Genomic DNA, 6,867 nt, shown 5'->3' with positions numbered 1-6,867 from the left:
TGGTAGAGCTCGGTGAGGATAGTGGCACAAAAATTTGATGCAAAATGTTAGTAAGAGTCAATAATGTTGGAAAAGATTCACAAATTTGCAAGTGAAACAAGTAGACCAATAGCAAATGTGGCACACGGTGATGAGGACATCAATACCATTGTTACACCCACAGCCCCTGCTGCTATACATACTGGACCAATTACTAGAGCTCGTGCATGCCAACTAAATTACCAGGTACTTCCGTTTCTTGGTAATGATTCTAATGTTCATGAGAATATAATGTTGCCTAAATTGGATACATTTGTTTTGCTTACAAATGAAGGGCCTAGCTTGGAGAAGGATGAACATTGGAGCAAGAAAAAGCATGGAGATGATGGCATGCGCAAGGGGAACAAGAATTGAGTTACGACTGATGATTTCAGGTCTTTGAAGCCACCATAACGAGTGCATGAAGCCTTGGACGAAATATATACAAGATGCCACTTCATAAATTTCTTCTAGAGACTATTATAGGTGCTGCGTCACATTTTTATTGGGCCAGGCCCATGTAATTTCGAAATACATTAGTATAGGCTATTTTTAGAGTCCGTATGTGTGGGGAAACAAGAGATAGGGTTGATTTCGGACCCCTCCACCAAGGGCCATGAAATTCCCCCTCTCTTCCTCCATATATACAGCCCTTAGGGCACCATTTAGACTTTGGGTTTTGTTTAGATTAAAAGTTCGCCATAGCTGCAACTTCGCGTACTTCGTTTGTGTTCAACGACCAGACAAAGGCGTCACAGAACCCCACCTTGATCAATAAAGCTTTCATCTTATATTCGCAATATCCAGATTGCAATCTCAGTTTCTAGTTTGTTCTTCGTTTGCTCGCAGGAAACAGACCCTCGTGGTCAGGTTGATCGTGCTCCGGCGTGGTCAATAACCTCTCGGAGTTGGTTTAGCGATTGCTAAGGCGCGACGTCCTTGCACGTTCGTAGTCGGATCGTCAAAGTCGACTTCCACCAAAGCGAAATCCATCATCTCATCGAAAGACGGGACACCTTTGCCTCTATCAAGTGGTATCATATTTCCAGGTTGCTCGGTGAGATTTTACAGTTTTTCGTAGTTTAGATCGAGTCTGTTCTTCATACCTATAGTCCACGAAAAAGCCACAAAATAAAATTAGGGTTAGTTCATCATATCTGAACCAATCTGAGCCTTTGCATAATCTTTTTAGGGTTTTGCTTTGTTGAATTTGCGGCTGCATCATCGTGTCTAGTTGCTGGTCTTAGCATCTAGTCTTTTAGAGTTTCGAGTTCTGGTCATAAGTTGTCATGCCGCCACCGCACCATCATCATCGCCCCTGCCACCTACCACCACCGCTCCGAATCCGTATCCATATACCACCACCAATCCGTGTCCATATACCACCACCGATCCATATCCATATACTACCACCGCTACCACCACCGCTACCATATACCACCACCATATATCCACCACCAGTCCGAGTTCCTTGCATATTAGGTTTGTTTTCAAGATTCATCTAGTTTCCAATTCGTGTTTCCTTGCCGGAGCAGGTTCCAGAAACCACCCTCCGTTTAGGCCCAAAATTTTCCAAAAACGCACTTGACAAATTTTTTTCTGGCTATCCTATTTTTAGGTGTTTCTAAGCGTATTGAGACAGTCGCCGTTATCGAAAGTTTTTTTTGACCCGTTTCCAGTTTTTGGGTCCGGGCAATCAATTTTTTTTATTGGTCGAAAAAATTTCGTGCCCATCCTGTCAGTTTGACCTGGGAAGAGTTTTGAGACACTCGCCATTATAGTGTTTTTTCACCAAAAAAACAGCGCAAAAAAAAGAGAGCGATTTTTTTTCCAGAGTGTGCTTTTCCCTTGTTCACGTGCAGCGCCATGATTTTGTTAGTGTTCTAGGCTCGCGTCTCTAGCACAGTCTAGCCTAGGACCAGCACAGTACCGTCGTTGAGTGTTTATTCAACTTTGCATCTCTGAATTGATTATTGCTGACCTTTTTTTCTACCATATTATAAGCCTTCCCAGCTCCACATACATCTACGTCGTGCGTTTGACTCTCCCTGGTAATCGCTCTATCCAAGCTTTGAGAGTTTTGACTACAACGGTTGCCGATCACCGCCTGCTGCTGGGTAAGAACTGGTAAGAATTTGAGATTTGCTTGACGGATTTGTGACACCCACCACCACCTCTTGTTATTAGTCTGTAGGATCATATTCTTGTGTATTTCTATTGCTGCTAACCATGCCAGGATCACAAGCCGACGAGACTGACTGGGAGAACATGACGAATAAGGATTTACATGATAAATTTCAGCAAACGATGAGTGGACAGGTGCAAGATGTGCTAAACAGATTTGAAGAGGCCATGGAGAAGATAGATGGCATGGAGAAGACATTCGAAACAAAGCTCGATAACAAGTTTAATGAATTGCTCGCGCGTCTTCCACCACCACCACCCGCTGCACCTAATGCACCTCTCCAACAACAACAACAACGACTACCTCCACGTCGTGAAACAGACCTCCGCCGAGTGAGCCGTGTCCCTCTTGCGTTTGGCCAAACTGTTGGTGCTGTTCTTGATACTTCTGTGGCTCCTGCTGCTGATGTGGAGGAGGATGATTATGTGGGATATTACGAGGATGAGGTTGATCAAAATCAGAACTACGTGCAACCACCTGCACCACAACCACCAGGTCGTCCACATGCAAATAATCACAATGGTAGGGCTCGCCCTCAGGTACGAGATCATGACCATCTTCCTAAACTGAAATTGAATATTCCACCATTTGAGGGTAGATATGTTCCTGATATGATAGAGGCAAAGGTGTCCCGTCTTTCGATGAGATGATGGATATCGCTTTGGTGGAAGTCGACTTCGACGATCCGACTACGAACGTGCGAGGACGTCGCGCCTTAGCAATCGCTAAACCAACTCCGAGAGGTTATTGACCACGCCGGAGCACAATCAACCTGACCACGAGGGTCTGTTTCCTGCGAGCAAACGAAGAACAAGCAAGAAACTAAGATTGCAATCTGGATATTGCGAATATAAGATGAAAGCTTTATTGATCAAGGTGGGGTTCTGTGACGCCTTTGTCTGGTCGTTGAACACAAACGAAGTACGCGAAGTTGCAGCTATGGCGAACTTTTAATCTAAACAAAACCCAAAGTCTAAACGGTGCCCTAAGGGCTGTATATATGGAGGAAGAGAGGGGGAATTTCGTGGCCCTTGGTGGAGGGGTCCGAAATCAACCCTAACTCTTGTTTCCCCACACATACGGACTCTAAAAATAGCCTATACTTATGTATTTCGAAATTACATGGGCCTGGCCCAATAAAAAGGTGATGCAGCAACTATAGTAGCCTCGGGACAAAATTTATGAAGTGGCATCTTGTATATTTCGTCCATGGCTTCATGCACCCATTATGGTGGCTTCAAAGTCCTGAAATCATCACTTGTAACTCCGTTCTTGTTCCCCTTGCGCATGGCATCATCTCCATGCTTGTTCTTGCTCCAATGTTCATCCTTCTCCAAGCTAGGCCCTTCATTTGTAAGCAAAACAAATGTATCCAATTTAGGCAGCATCATATTCTCATGAACATTAGAATCATTACCAAGAAACGAAAGTACCTGATAATTTAATTGGCGTGCGCGAGCTCTAGTAATTGGTCCCATATATGTAGCAGTAGGGGCTGTGGGTGTAACAATGGTATTGATGTCCTCATCATCCTCCCCTTCTTGAAATGAAGTCGTCCTCGATGGAAACTCATCTTCCTCACCCAAATAAGGCTTCAAATCTGCAATGTTAAAAGTGGGACTAACCCCAAAATCTTCAGGCAGCTCAAGTTTATATGCATTATCATTTATTTTCTCTAACACCTTAAAGGGACCATCAGCACGTGGCATTAGCTTTGATTTGCGCAAATCAGGAAATCTATGCTTACGCAAATGTAACCAAACAAGATCTCCAGGTGCAAACACAACATGTTTTCTAGCCTTATCTCCAGCAAGTTTATATTTAGCACTTGTGTGACCGTTTTGGGCTGCGGCCAACTCTCAATAGCTTCAATCTTGGCTTTATCAACTTCAATTCCCTGTGGAGTAACAACATAGCCAAGAAAAGATACTCGGTCGGTGCAAAAGGTGCACTTCCCAAGGTTACCGAACAAACGTGCATCACGTAGAGCAATAAAAACAACACGTAAATGGTCCAAATGTTCTTCCAAAGATCTACTATAAATCAATATGTCATCAAAGTAAACTACCACAAATCGTCCAATGAAACCACGTAAAACTTCGTTCATTAATCTCATGAAAGTACTAGGTGCATTAGTTAACCCAGAAGGCATGACTAACCACTCATATAATCCAAACTTAGTTTTAAATGCTATTTTCCATTCATCTCCCAATTTCACACGAATTTGATGGTATCCACTATGCAAATCAACTTTGGAGAATATTGTAGAGCCACTCAATTCATCAAGCGTATCATCTAGCCTAGGAATAGGATGACGATAACGAATAGTAATATTATTAATGCCTCTACAATCAACACACATACATGATGTACCATCCTTTTTCGGCACTAGAATAATAGGAACAGCACAAGGACTAAGAGATTCGCGTATATAACCTTTGTCGAGAAGCTCTTGTACTTGACGCATAATCTCCTTCGTCTCCTCTGGATTGGTACGGCATGGCGCACGGTTTGGCAGTGAAGCACCGGGAATTAAGTCAATCTGATGCTCAATCCCTCGAATAGGCGGTAATCCCGGTGGCACGTCTTGTGGAAAGACGTCAGCGAACTCCTGCAAAATGTTAGTGACAGCAGGAGGCAAAGAGGAAGGCACGTCCTCAAATGAAAATAATGCCTCTTTGCACACAAAAGCATAGCAAACAGATTTGCTGAAATCTAGCTCATCAATATCAGATTTGGTGGCAAATAAACATGCACTTTTCAATTTAATTTCAGAAGCAACACTAGATGGTTTATTATTAGGCTTCATTTGTTACTCAAATTCTTTTGCCACAATCTGATTTTCACTCTTATTCTTCTCCTGTTTTGCTTTATTAGCTCTATTAATATCATCTTTCAAAATGGAATCAGGAGTCATAGGAAGCAAAGTAATATTTTTATCCTTATGAACAAGAGTATACTGATTGTTTCTACCATGGTGTACAGAATTTTTATCAAATTGCCATGGTCTACCAAGTAATAAGGAACATGCTTGCATAGGTACCACATCACAATCAACATAATCAGCATATGTAGAGATACTAAAATGCACACGAACAGTATGTGTTACCTTAACCTTGCCGCTATTGTTGAACCATTGGATGTAGTAAGGATGTGGATGTGGTCTTGTGGTGAGAGAAAGCTTCTCCACCATCTCCATGCTAGCCAAGTTGTTGCAGCTCCCTTCGTCTATGATGACGCGCACAGAACGTTCCTTCACAACTCCCTTGGTATGGAACAAATTGTGCCTCTGATTTTGCTCAGCTTGTGTGACCTGCACACTCAAAACACGGTGAGCAACTAAACATTCATACTTGTCAGCGTCTTCAGGAGCCATGTATTGCGTCTCATGATCAGAATCATCTCCACCATGTTCTTCACGTGTAATAAGAGCCAAAGTCTCCTCATCATAGTCACTAGCGGACTCATACCCACCATCCTCGGTAGCAATCATCACACGCTGAGATTTGCATTCTCTCGCATAATGACCTCTTCCCTTACAACGACGACAAATAATATCACTTATGTGCCCTGTTGATGCCATGGAAGAAGAAGAACTCTGTGCAGGCCCGGCAGGTGCGCTCTTGGCAGATAATGGTGGTTGTGCCTGTTTTATTGTATCATGACTGGAGGTGGCACCTGATTGAGGTGCTGGTGCAGTTGAAGTAGAAGATGCACGCGGTGTCCATGATGAAGGTCGGCCTGAAGAAAAATTAGTTCGCGCCAATGCTTGTCGATCCTGCACTTCACGTTCAGCTTTACAATCAAGATGGAATAAACGAGTGATATTAGTATACTCCTTATAGTCTAGAATGGTCTGAATCTCTTTATTTAGTCAACCCAGAAAACGTGCAAGCATAGCTTCATTCTCCTCAACAATACCACATCTAATCATGCCAGTTTGTAATTCCCGATAATATTCTTCTACAGGATTTTTCCCTTGTCTTAAGCGCTGCAATTTTTGAAGTAATTCACGTTGATAATATGGTGGAACCCAACGCGTACGCATAGCAGTTTTCAAAGCAGCCCAAGTAGTTGGAATAGTGATAGAGGCAAGGGTCCCGATCTTTCGATGAGATGATAACTATCGATTTGGTGGAGACGACTTTGACGATCCGACTACAAACATGCACGATGTTGCGCCTTAGCAATCGCTAAACCAATCTCCTGAGGTTACTGACGATGCCGGAAGCACGGTCAGCCTGACCACGAAGGTCTATTCCTGCAAGCAATCGAAGAACGAGCAAGAATATGATAAAGCAATCTGAATATTGCAAATATATATGAGGTATTGATAATGGTGGGGATCCGTAAGCGGTCTTGGTCTGGTCGTTGGACACAAACGAAGTACACGAAGTTGCAATGGCTAACTTTTAACTAAACAAATCCCAAGCAAAAGCTACTAGATGGATCTACTTATATAGGAGCAAGGGGTGGCGGCCAAGGAGGTGGGAGGACGTCCCAAGGCAGCCTAAAACTAAATCTAGGTCGTACAAGGCCAATGGGCCCAAGTGGAGGTGATGTAACACCTTTGGACTTGTAGTTTGACTCGGATTCTGCTGCAGCATCAGATTGTTTCGTCCACAACTCAACGCTCCGGACGAATTTGAAGGTGATTCCAATTG

The sequence above is a fragment of the Triticum dicoccoides genome, chromosome 7B, assembly GCF_002162155.2.
Source record: "Triticum dicoccoides isolate Atlit2015 ecotype Zavitan chromosome 7B, WEW_v2.0, whole genome shotgun sequence".
NCBI classification, from domain to species: Eukaryota; Viridiplantae; Streptophyta; class Magnoliopsida; order Poales; family Poaceae; genus Triticum; species Triticum dicoccoides.
Note: the sequence above shows the minus strand (reverse complement) of the source record.